Below are 13,646 nucleotides of genomic sequence, written 5' to 3'. Positions count from 1 at the left end.
CATTTCTACCCTAAGATGCTCTTTGTTGGACTATTCAATCACAGTAACTGAAGGGAGACTCAGACTCATGGGTAGAGCAGGCTGAACTGGCATCGTGAACAGCAGACATCTGAAGCTGCCAGTCAGTAGCAGCTAGAGGGCAGCTGAAGAGTTACAGAGAGCAGCCACCAGTGGAGACCTTGAACACCAAGACAGCAAAGGTCTTCCGAAAGGCTGCAATACACTGAGACCGCAGAATCCCCGGCTGCCGAAAGAGCTCCAGGGTATCATTCCATCTTGGGCAGCCACCAAGGTTCATTAACAGAGCTGGGAACAGCAGATGTTTGGTGCTAGGCTCAAGGCCTAGAACTTCATGCCTCTGGCTTAAAAACCCAGAGAAATGGTGCTCTCCTCAGGAGCCTTCCCATTAAAATTAGACCTAGAGGCTAGAGAGATGGTCGGTTCAGTTCCCAGCACCTACCTCACCTGTAACTTCAGTTCCAGAGAAATCCACACCCTCATTTGGCATGTACAAGTAGTTGTACAAACATGGAGCATTTAAACTCACACAGGTATGCTTGTATGTATGACATAATTGCACACACACACACTCTTTATGAAACAATGAAGTTAGACCAAGACAGGTAATTAGCATGACCTCTGTGCAAGGGTGACATGTAAATCTGTGAGATATCCCATATTTTTAAAAAAATTGACACAATTGTCAAAGATAGATGAGCCAGTGGCCTGAGGCTATTTCAGGTACATTCATTCAATTGGGACTACAGATTATCAATTTGAACATTAAGCATATTTTTTCCTCTTCCTCTTTGGAACACATTTGTAAGCTTACAGCTCAGCAGATCTGACTCATCCATCTCAAGTCTGACACTGAGTTGACTCTTCTTTCCCAACCACTGTGTTCTTCCCCTTCCCTTTCCTAAGGAAGGCAGCAACACACAACTTAGTGGTTTTTTTTTTTAATTCAGAAATTTGAATGGAAAATTTCTGTGGTGGTATTGTGTTCCCTGAAATATTGTGTGTTCCCCGAAATAAACATATCTGGGGTCAGAGAACAGACAGCCACTAGAACAGAGCCAGAAATGGTGGCTAGAAAATGGGAAGAGTAAGCCATAACAGAAGTTGGGCGGTGGTGGTACACACCTTTAATCCCAGCACTTGGGAGGCAGAGCTAGCCAGATCTCTGAGTTCAAGGCCACTTTAGAAACAGGGAGTGGGGGCAGAAAGAAAAAGGTATATAAGGAGTGAGGACCAGGAACTAAAGAGGAAAAAGCATGTAGTAGTTAAGCTTTGGAGCTACACAGTTCAGCTGAGAGCCATTGGGATGAGGACTCAGAAGCTTCCAGCCTGAGGAAAAGGATCACCTGAGGGACTAGCAAGGTGAGATAGCTGTGGCTTGTTCTGCTTCTCTGATCTTCCAGCATTCACCCCAATAACTGGCCTCGGGTTTGAGTTTTATTAATAAGACTCTTTAAGATTCATGTTACAAATTTCATGCCATGTTTTTTTTTTTATTTTGCACAACAACCACTTATCATCTTGCCTAAATACAAATACTCCCCATGCTTTCAAAATATATTTCTTCCTATAATTTTGAAAAATGATAAAAGCCTGGAGCCAAAAGTCTCTGGCACTCAAAACTCATAACAGATACCATGAGGAAGTTGCACTCTGCTTATTCATGACTTCTATCTGAATAGAACAGCAAGAGAACCCTTGGCCAATTAATGACACGCCCATTCTGTTTCCTAACACTCGTGTTATTCCATCAGTTTTATAAGTTCCTCCTCTTGACCAAGACCCCTCAGGGACTCCTCCTCAGTCCAGGACATAAACTGTAACTTCTTCAGCATGGCTCATAATGCCTTTCGCCACCTAGCCCCTGCCCATCCCTCAACCTCCCTTACCACTTCCTCAGCAGTACTTGAAAATATTGATACACCTCTAAGCTACCAACAGCATATTTGTTCCGCTATTGAAATTAGTTTTAAAGCATTGCTTAATAGCATCAAAATACAAAGCACTCAAATTCCTGCCACAGATGAGTAAACAATGACATACTCATTTAGTGGAATAATACTCAGATATAAAAAGAGGGAAAAGTATACAACAGCAACATAGGTGGATTTAACAAATACAATAATTAGCAAAAGAAGGCACTTTCAGTTCCATGACATCTAAGATTAGACAAAACTATTGATAGTGAATAGTAATTGGCTACATACAGTACGGTGGTAATGCCTAGAAAAAGACGTAAGAGAAGTTCTGTGGAGCCAGAAACATTATGTTCTCTGTCTCTGTATCTCTGTCTCTGTCTCTCTCTCCTCTGTAAGTCCCTTTGAGTCCCATTCCCAGGGGTCAAGATATTCGGCATAAAATCGGGATGCACAAAAAATTTTGCTCAGAGTGCCTGGATTTAGCAGCTGCTAACATGAAAAGGTTGCTGGGTGGAGAGGAGGGTATGTGTACATTGTTGACTGGAACACGGTTTGGAATGCACCAGGCACTGTGCAATGAAAGTTAACAACTGACATCCTTCCCTAGTGTTTCCACTTTGGTAAGCAACATTCCTAAGGAGGAGTTGTGGATACAGCTCAGGGGTAGTATGTGTGAGGCTCCAGGTTCAGGCAGCAGCACTGTAATAAATACTACATAAATGTATACACACGTGATTTTCTTTTTAAAAAGTTTTTATTTTTATTTTATAATGATGTATTTTTATTTTATGTGCATTGGTGGTTTTCCTGCATGTATGTCTGTGTAAGGGTGTCAGATCCCCTGGAACTGGACTTCCGACAGCTGTGAGCTGCCATGTGGGTGCTGGGAATTGAACCCAAGTCCTCTGAAAAAGCAGTCAGTGCTCTTAACCACTGAGCCATCTCCCAGCCCCATACACAATTATCTTTAAAAAAAGAAGAAGGAGGAGGAGGAGGAGGAGGAAGAAGAGGAGGAGGAGAAGAGGAAAACGAAGAAGAAGAAGAAGAAGAAGAAGAGAGGAGGAGGAGGAGGAAGAGGAGGAGGAGGAGGAAGAAAGAAAGAAAAAGAAAAGAAAAGAAAAGAAAAGAAAAAAGAAAACAAGCAAAGCTTTGTAAACCAGTTGTAGAAAGATGTTTGGAACAATATTATTCATGATGATAAAAACTATATGCAAACCTAATGTAGCATTATTGGGAAAAGTTTAAGTACATATTAGTAAAGTAACATAATCCTTTAAAATTATCTTTCAGCTTGCCAAATACTGAAATATTATGCCAAAAAGAGTTAATTCTGAAATCAGAATACAAATATCAGGTACCAAATTATATCAGTTAATCTATTTTTACACAGAATCTATCTAAAACCTAGTGACCTGAAACAACCACCACTTTATTTAATTACAGTTTATTTATTTATTTATTTATTTATTTATTTATTTATTTATTTATTTATTTATTTATTATTTAATCAATTGGATCAATCGGATCTGGTCTCAATGGGTAGTTTTTAAGGCATCTGGCCCTAGGTTGCTCACTAGATTGCATTAATCAATCTGACCAGTTCAGATCGGATGGTATAAACAAGCTGTGCTTGAATGTCTGTTCTGGATAGTGTCTAGAGGATGAGCCTGTCCTGTTCTAAATATGTCTATCTTGGTGAGAAGGCTAGTCCAAGTTGCTGCTTCAACTGGTACTCCCCTCCATCTTTTTTGCAATTGTTTATCTCTCAGCCCAAACTGACCTCAAGCTCCCTAGGTAGCAGAAGATGTCCTTGAACTTCTAATGCGAGGGCAGGGATCATAAACATCTTCCACTAACCCCATGGATGCAACCCTGGGATGGGGCCCAGAGCACCACTAGGGAAGCAGTCGACCAACCAAGCCACATTCCCAGCCAAAGTCTAAGCTTCTTTGCACAATGCTGGTGACATCAGAGCTTGTGACATCAAAGCAGTGCAAATATAGAAACCGCTGCTGCCCAAAGCCAATCACAGACCAACAGAGGGCAAAAGCAGGGCTGCTGTGGAGTAATCCTTTTGTACACTGTAAAGACCTGTTGCTGTGATCAGTTTAATAAAGTGGCTGACAGGCTAATAGCTGAACAGGGTAAAACTAGGCAGGAGAGTCAGACTAGGAGAATGCTGGGAGGAAGGGCAGAGTCAGGAGTCACCAGCCAGATGCAGAGGGAGCAGGAGATGAATGTGCCATGTTAATAAAAGTACCGCCACATGGCGGAGCGTGTGTTAACACAGAATATATGTTAACTTAAAATGAAGAGGTAGTTAACAATAAGCCTGAGCTATTGGCTGAGTATTTACAATTATAAATATTGAGCCTCTGAGTGATTATTTTAGAGTGGCTGCAAGACAGGAGAACTCTACCAAGAGAGGGGCAATGATTCCACCCTTGGATGGTGGCACATCTAAGCCACGTTGTAAAGAGGGGAGTGAACAGGAATCAGATGAACATATGGCCATGGTCACACAGTGATTGACAACCAGTCTCAAAGAGAAAATGTAAGTTGAATCTGTACACGGATACAAATTGGTGAAGCAGCCAAACAATGATGGGAAGTCATTATGTATATAACTTTTCCCATAAAATTAAGGATGAAATGTTCAAAATTTAAGAAAAAAACTCTAATACACCAACATACATTATCTGACCCCATTAAAGGGAAACACAGAAAACTGTTTTGTTCATGAGCAGTGCTCATAAACATACCAGCTGTGCCCAGCATACTGGTGCATACCTATAGTCTCAGATGCTTGGGAAACTGAGGGAGGAGGATTGTTCGAGTCCAGGAGTTATGGGCCATCCTCATCAGGCATCCTATGAAGATCAGCTGTAGCTTTTTTTGTTTTGTTTTTTGTTTTTGTTTTTGTTTTTGTTTTGTTTTGTTTTTTAACTCTTTGTTCTTTGGGAAGCCTGCCACCCAGCTCCCAAATAATCACTCAGAGACTTGGTCTTTCTTATGAATGCCCAGCCTTAGCTTGGCTTATTTCTATCCATCATTCCTTAACTTAAATTATTCTATCTACTTGTGGTGATATACTGTATACCCTAATAAACTTGCCTGATGATCAGAGGACAGAGCCAGCCACTAGATTAGACATAGAGGTTAGGCAGTGGTGACACACACCTTTAATCCCAGCACTTGAGATCTCATGACTTTGCTTGGGAAGCAGACATGCCTTAAATCCAAGGAAGTAATATGACAGGGCAGAGAAAGGTATGAGGAAACAGGAACTCACTCTCTTTAGGCTGAGGATTTCATAGAAGTAAGAACTAGTGGCTGGCTGTTCTACTTCTCTGATCTTTCAGCTTTCATCCTGATATCTGGCTCTGGATTTTTTATTAAAAGGCCATTTAAGGGGTTGGGGAATATGGTGACCACCCAGGAGTGAAGAACTATGAGACTGCCCAAGGGGTGACTGGGCTCATGTCAGAAAACATACCAGATGAATGATTCATATCAGATCCTGTACTTCACTACAGAGTAGATACAACAAGAACAAGCCTGGCTTTTAATTTGTAAATTAAAATATAATAGGTGACTTTGTTTGTTTGTTTTTGTTTTTTGAGACAGGGTTTCTCTGTGTAGCTTTGTGCCTTTCCTGGATCTCACTCTGTAGACCAGGCTGGCCTCAAACTCACAGAGGTCTGCCTGGCTCTGCCTCCCGAGTGCTGGGATTAAGGGCGTGCGCCGCCACGGCCCAGCCATTTTTTTTCTTAAAGATTTATATATTTATTTATTATGTATACAGTGTTCTGTTTGTATGTATGTCTGCACACCAGAAGAGGGCACCAGATCTCATTACAGATGGTTGTGAGCCACCATATGGTTGTTGTGAGCCACCATATGGTTGCTGGGAATTGAACTTGGAACCTCTGGAAGAGCAGTCAGTGCTCTTAACCTCTGAGCCATCCCTCCAGCCCCCCCCCCATTTAGTTTTGAGTTCTTCTTGTCTAAATAGATGATTAGGACTCCTCCTAGATCTAAGGCTATCCTTTAAACAGCATGATTAGAATGGAATTCACTGCCCCCCATAAGCTGTCCCTCTCTGACTCCCTTGGTTACCAACCCCTTTCCGGGTATATACAGGATCAAAATTCTGGAGTCATCCAGGTATGGTGGCACACACCTGTAACCCTAGCGTTCAAGAAGCAGAGGCCAACAGAGTACAAGTTCAGGGGTAGCCTGGGCTACACAGTGAGCCCCTGTCTCAAACCAAAAACTAATAAAATGATCTAGAGTCCATTTTATTTATTTGTTCTTTCGTTTGTTTGTTTGTTTGTTTGTTCTCTTTCTGTCTTTCCCGACACCACCAAGCTGGATTCCTCAGCCAGATGATTGCCTCTAAAAATCTCTTCTATCTACTTTCCTTCTCACCCCCAAGAGGCCCCAACTCAGCCTTTTCGGATCACTTGTCTGATGATAGACACCCCCGTTGCTCTAGTTTTTCTTCCTGCCTCATGCTGCCAACTGCATTCTTGTCAGACAGATCTGATAGGTTACCTGAGGGGAAAACAGAGCTCCATTTCTCCTGTAGGTTGGAGACAGAGGGACCTCCTTTCCTTGACAGCCAGCGGTGTGCACTGCAAGGCTGGTAACATTTTGGAAGCCCCAGGAAGATGGGGAGGCTGAGGTGGTAGTCCAGTTGCAACTGGGGGTCTGGTGCAATACCTTACTGTTCAGAGTGCGGTCTGCAGACTAGCACCACCCTAGAACTAGAGGCAGGCTCCACATCTTAGCAATACCTTTGTGTGCTGGAAAATACTGGAAGGGATTACCTCTCATGCACTATGTTGCACACCTCTAGTCCTGTGTGTCACCTAGCACTCTAGCAAGAGTGGCAGCTGTCAGCAAAGGCCATGTCTCTCCCACAGTTATACACGGCAGTATCCCTTGCCCTCCGTGGTCTCCCTCGTTTCTCATTCCTTTGTCTTCCTGCCAGCGCCTCTTCCAGTGAAACCAAGTGTTGTGCCAGTTCTGATAAATGGAGACCGAGTGAATGTGGTTTATTTTGAAATGCAAACAAATGAAACATTTTTTTTTCTTGCACTTCAGTGTTGCAGAGAAAATTCTTCTGCCTTCCCTGAAGATTTATGCCAGTGTGGTGTTTACATTCCACAGTGGCTTTCTGCTACCGAGAAGCCAAGGGACAAACCTCAGAGCACAGCACTCCAGTGGCTCTCCAGTCCTGCCGAGCACCGAATCCTTGAATTCCTGCCCCACAGTGATGGAGCTGTAGGCTGAGATGAACCCTTTCTTCCTCAGACGGCTCTTGGTCGTGCAACAGAGAGCTAACTAGGACAGTCTCAACATCCAGTTAAGCACGGATATTGATTCAGTATAAGCATGCAGAGCTTTCTGAAGTTTATATATGTCTTATTTTACTTTCTAATGCTGTGATAAACACCGTAACCAAAAACAACTTTTGGAAGAAAGGGTTTGTTTCAGCTTATGGTTTATAGTTCATCATGGAGAGGAGTCAGGACAGGCACTAAAGCTAGGACCCTAGAGGCCTAACCGAAGTAGAGGCCACAGAAGAACGGTGCTGGCTGGCTTGCTCCTCTTGGCTTGCTCAGCCTGCTTTCTTTTCTTTTCCTTTCTTTTTCTTTCTTTCTTTCTTTCTTTCTTTTTTTTTTTTTTTTTTTTTTTTTGAGACAGGGTTTCTCTGTGTAGCTTTGCGCCTTTCCTGGAACTCACTTGGTAGCCCAGGCTGGCTTCGAACTCACAGAGATCCACCTGGCTCTGCCTCCCGAGTACTGGGATTAAAGGCGTGATGGCCACCTACCCAGGGATGGTACCAACCATCATAGGCTGGGCTCTTCCCCATCAATCATTAATCAAGACAATTGCCCTTACAGGCTTGACTATGGCCAATCTGAAGAAGACAGAAGACATTTTCTCAGTTGAGATTCCTTCCTCCTAGATGTGTCTAGGCTTGGGTCAAGTTGACAATGACCAGCCAGGACAACAGATGTATGGCATGCGGTACATTCCCCTTCCTAGTGGAAACAGTCACACACTGTGTCCATTCTCTGTTGTTCTGTGATCTCCATCCTCTGACTGCCCCTGACTTGGGATGTTTTTCTGATTTATCACTAATGCCTTCCATCAATAATTCCCAGGCTTCCATACTCATTGCAAACATCTCTCCCTGAAGCATTTCCCTAGTGTAGTTAAAGAACGCCCTTGTAATTAGCCACTTAATCTTTTCAAAAAGTGTCTCACTTTCCTTTGGCATAACCAAACACATAGTCTAGATAGAAGGGAGAAGCAAGGAAAAAGTACTGTAACAGCACTACAAAGCAAGCAATATAACAAAGTAACATGTTTGGAGGCAAGATAATGCAGGGGTTAAGAGTACTCCCTTAAGCAAGTATGAGGACCCAAGTTCAAATCCCCACTACCTACATAAAATGCAAGACATGGCTGAAGATGCCTGTAACCTTGGCATTGGGGGATGGAGACAAGCAGATTCTGAGAGCCTACTGGTCAGCCAGCCTAGACCAAGTGGCAAGCTTCCAGTTCAGTGAGAGACTCTGTCTCAAGGAGTAAAGACAACAGACATCCTCCTCTAGCCTCTTCATACATGGGAATGGACATATGCACCCTCACACTCACATGTATGCACCACACACACACACATCACACACACACACACACACACACACACACACACACACACACATACACACACACACAATTAGATTTTCATGGATAATAGAATAAAAGAAGTTAAGAGAAGGATTTGTTTTGGTTCACAGTTTCCAGCCTCTGGTAGGCTAGGCCCATGTGTCTGGCCTTTGTCACCACGGTGGCAGATAAGACATTGTGGCAGGAAGGAGTGAGGGAGCAGGCAGTTCAGATTGTGGCATCCAGGAAGCAGGGTGTGTGTGTGTGCCTGAACGGACCGTTGAAATGGATAGAGACCTTTCCCTTGACCTAAAGTCTCTGATGAGATGTTTCCTTTTTCTTACCAGAAGTATAAAGTTTAATGAGCTGAATTTTGTACTTTCCATCATTTCCTGTCCTTTGATACTAACCCAGACTGAGCCCAAGTCTTCCCAGATCTCTAATTGTCTTCCACTTGTGTATCACAAGTGCTTCAGAGTGATGGCTTCCCACTTTTGTTGCTAGTACACCATGCACACATGCTTACCAACCTCATGACTCAGTGCTCTGGACTGCTCCTCTTTCTCTGTTTCCTGCTCTATTAGCTGGGTCAGGGTGTGCTTATAACAAGGGCAATGTGTATATCACCCAGATGGCATTCTCTAGTTAATCAATAACCAATTCATGTGATGAAAGCTTTTGCTAACAGCCTTTGGCAGTAGACACTCCCCATCGAGTAGGGAGGATGCCTTCAAAACTTGTGGCCCCACAGTGATCAAAAACAATGGCAAATAGGGAAGAAAAGGTCGATCCAGTGAGGAAATGTTCAGATAAGAAGACTGACAGTCTTGGCTGGTATTATACACTCACCCCTGGTCTAGTTAATGTGGAGGACAGAGGAGGAGGACGGGTGTCCATCTCTGTCACTCCCCACCTTGTTCCTTTGAGACAGGGTCTCTCCCTAGAGCTGTAGCTAGATTGCCAGTAAGCCACAGTGATCCTCCTCTCTGCCCACATAGCACATGTCTGAGTTTTTATGTGCATGGTGGGAATTTGAAGTGTGGTCTTTATGCTTACACAGAAAACACTCTTACCCACACCTCATCTCTGTAGCTTGACTTCAAATATCTGTGATCAGTGTACGTGGCTGGTCTCCTTGTCCCTCCCCTTCTTCAGCCCATGAAGCACTGCTGATTTCTTCCAGGGTAGCATGCCATATTCTCTCTCTCTCTCTCTCTCTCTCTCTCTCTCTCTCTCTCTCTCCCCTCACCCACCTCTCTCTGCTGGCTCTTCTTCCCTCTCCCTATTAGCCCTATCCATGCCTCCTCCTCCTCGAATTTTTGCCTTGGCTCTTTTCTCTTCCTTGCTGTTTAGATTCTCCTTGGGCAGTTCCCACTGCCCACCACTTTATCACTCCATATGTCAACATTTCTATGCTTTCTAACTCTAGGCTTTTCTTGAGAGGGCTAATCTGTTCTAGTTTCATAATATTCAACAATGACCTTCTCTTGGGAATCTTAAACCTTTTCATACTTCGTATAAATTAGGCTCATACTTAACTGGTTATAAAAGACAACTTATTACACTAGTTAGTTAAGAACAGTGAGTGCAGTTGGGTGGTGGTGGTGCACAACTTTAATCCCAGCACTTGTGAGGCAGAGGCAAGTGGATCTCTGTGAGTGTGAGGCTATCCTGGTCTACAGAGCAAGTTCCAGGACAGCCAGGGCTATACATAGAGAAACCACATCTCCAAAAAATAAAAACCAGAAGCAAATCAACCAACCAAACAAGCAAAGACACCCAACCAAACAACCCCCCAAAACAACAACAAAAATGGTGAGTCCAAGGGGCCAGGTGGATCTCTGTGGGTTCAAGGCCATCCTGATCTACAAAGCAAGTTGCAGGCCAGCCAGGGCTACAAAGTGAGATCCTGTCTCAACAAACAAACAAACAAACAAACAAACAAACCAGAGAGTTATTAGAGTCACAAGAAGTTCAGGGATGGTTGATGCAATGGTTAGTGTGGAAGCCCTCATACCACCTTTCACCAGACTCGTGGTCTGTCCCTTCATACCCTAAAAATTATCAGGTGAATTGTAAAGGGCTATATAAGCAGGAGCTGCAGTGGTGTGCATTGTACTGGTAAATTGTCCTGTGTTGCTTTAATTTGTTGAGAGCAAACTCTGGGAGAAGGAGGCCCTCCCTTGTCTCCAAAACTCCCTGCCCTAACTCCACAGCAAGAAGAAAGGAAAACAAGCAATTGCAGGTTCTGAAAACATCAAGTCATTGAGAAGAGCTAGAAAGTGAACAGTTTCTAACTGAGGTTACTATTTTTCTCCCATCGTATACAAATGCCTACAGTGGGAACGTAAGGCCAAGAGCTCAGCTTGGGAAGCTCATCCATGAAGAAGACAGAGAGGACCCTCTGCCCAAACCTCCCTCAACCAGGAACAGCAGCTGACCGCCTCCCCTTCCAAGGTCAGTTGCTGCTGGTATCGTTGAGCCCTGATTTGGCGGTGTTACTTTTCATCCTCATTCTCCAGTCGTCTCTGCTGATGCTGTGAGCACCTGAATTGGTGATGTTTCACTGTCTGCCTGCGGCTTCCCCCAACTGATGCTCACTATCTATTCTCTTACCTTCTGCTTGTTATATACTTAATGTCAATTTGCTCATTCAAAACCAAAAACACAGCTATTACAGATCATTCTCTGGACCTCACAGAATAGTTGTTTCCATTTTATTTTTAGACATCTCATCTAGAGCTCCCAGGGCATTCTTTTCCACTGACTTTGACCCTTCAAGTCTCCTCCTGGGACTGTCATCCTCCATCTTTGGTATGACCCTTTACTCCTTTAAAAAATGTATTGAGAAAAGCAATTTTACAAGACTAACAAAAATGAGTACACTATTGATTGCCTCCTATTTCCTTGAGAAGGTCTTTTGTTTCTTCTATTTTTATACAGAGGTGAATGTCTTCTGCTCCCCAGTTCCGTGAAAATCCATCTGCCTTTACCCTGTTTACCATGAGCTGCACACCCCGACTCCAATTTAGATGTAAAAAGCACCCCCATTTGCATTGCATTTGGCTACTCACAGAAAGTGGGCACAGGACATACATGTTCTTCATGCTCTCCCCTTATGGAGTATACTTTGAAGAAAAACTATGCACACTAATGATGAGGGTTGTATAACTTCTTTGACAGGTAATAAGAGACTATGCCAAAAATGTTTAAAATGTCCCTGCCCTTTCATTAAAAATATCTTTTAGAGAATTTCTCCTAAGAAAATTATCACACACACAAAAAGAATCTGCTAGGCAGCAGTGGCACATGCCTTTAATCCCAGTACTCGGGAGGCAGAGGCAGGCGGATCTCTGTGAGTTCAAGACCAGACCAGCCTGGACTACAGATTGAGATCCGGAACAGGCACCAAAACTACACAGAGAAACTCTGTCTCAAAAAAAAAAAAAAAAAAAAAAAAAAAAGAAAGAAAAAACCAGAAAAAGAAAATTATCAGTGCTGATGATTTGTGGGATCATGTAGTAGAATCAAGGATAGTTGGTAATGCCCATTGGAATTTCAAGTACTGAAAATGTCCATCTAAAAAATTGGAGATCTGGTTGCATAGAACACACAGATGAATGGTATCACAGAAATGAAGAAGTGGGTTACATTTCCAAGTGAAAACAGATCAATTTATAAAGCTGTATGTATGTGTGCTATTGTCCCATATTTGTTTCTGTTTACTTTTCATGTTTAGGTATCCATTTGTTGGGTGATCATGTGTGCGTGCATGTCTGTGTACATTTTCACATGCGTGACTGGGTACATGCATGTCACAGAATGTCAGTATAATGGCACACATGTGGAGGTTAGACAACAGCCTTAGGTATCAACAGCCTTGGGTGTCGGTCCTTGCCGGCTCCATCCTTTGAGACAGGCTCTTTACTGTTTGCTTCCATGCAGGCCAGACTCTGGCCCACAGGCTTCTGGGGATTCTCCTATTTCAGCCTCCCATCTTGTTTTAGGAGGGCAGGGATTCCAGACACCTGCTGTTGTACTGAGCTTTATATGAGTTCTAGAGATTCAAACACAGGTCCTCATGCTTATCTGTCAAGTGATTTACCCACGGAGCCATCTCCCTAGTTCTTGTTTATCACATTAATTTTTTTTTTTTACTATAAATCTGATGTTGTCCTTGGAAATGTGCCTCTGTGTGTAATGTGTCTTTCTCTTCTGACTGCTGTCAAGCTTTTTTCCTTCAACATCTCTTTCTCAAACACTAAGATTGGATGAGCATCTTCCAAAGGTCCTTGTGTTGAAGTTTGGTCCTTGTGCTATGGGGAGATGGTGGGTCCTTTAACAGACAGGCCAGAGGAAGGTCTTTAGGTCATTGGGGATGTATCCTCAAAAGAGACTATGTCTCAAATAATAGTGAGGTAAAGGAACAGAGGAAGACGCAGACCTTGACCTCTGATCTTTTGTCTTCCCAGGATGTTGTCTTCTGACCTCCACACACATGCCACATGTGCGCACACAAAATAAATATTAAAAAGGAGAGATGGGTGGAAAGGGGAGGTCAAGTGTGGGAGATATTTCCGTGGAACCTGGGCTGCATTCAATATGGCCTTGGAGGAGAATGGAGAACTAGTGTTAATTTGATACTCAGAACTCCGTCTTTTCTAGGTAAGCATTTGCAATAATCCCAGTGGTGTTGACTTCCTAGTGGTACATGGTAATCAAATTGTTTGGGAAAAGTGAAGTTTGGACTAGCTGTCTGGCTTCTTTCCTCTACACTTTATCTTATCTGCCTGTTGAGAGGTGCTGCCCACATTCAGGGTGGGTCCCCTGTGGGAGCCCACGAAGGCTTCCTAGTGAAAGCTAAGCTTGCTTTACACAGCAGGGCTGCATTAGGGGATGGCTGGACCACATGCATGGTCACCAGGTGTTTGGGATGGTCTGCACTTGGCTGTGCTGGGGGGAGGTCTTTTGCTCCACCCCTTGGCATTCCTTTAAAAGCCTTTTAGAAGAGACAGAAGGGGCCAG

General features: G+C 43.4%; 1 pseudogene; it reads left to right on the top strand.

Moving 5' to 3' along the window:
• Positions 1-569: 569 nt before the first annotated feature.
• On the top strand, positions 570-684 carry LOC118580946 (annotated as a pseudogene).
• The last annotated feature ends 12,962 nt before the right edge of the window (positions 685-13,646 follow it).

The sequence above is a fragment of the Onychomys torridus genome, chromosome 3 (assembly GCF_903995425.1).
Source record: "Onychomys torridus chromosome 3, mOncTor1.1, whole genome shotgun sequence".
Taxonomy (NCBI): Eukaryota; Metazoa; Chordata; class Mammalia; order Rodentia; family Cricetidae; genus Onychomys; species Onychomys torridus.
This window is presented reverse-complemented; position numbering and strand designations above follow the sequence as displayed.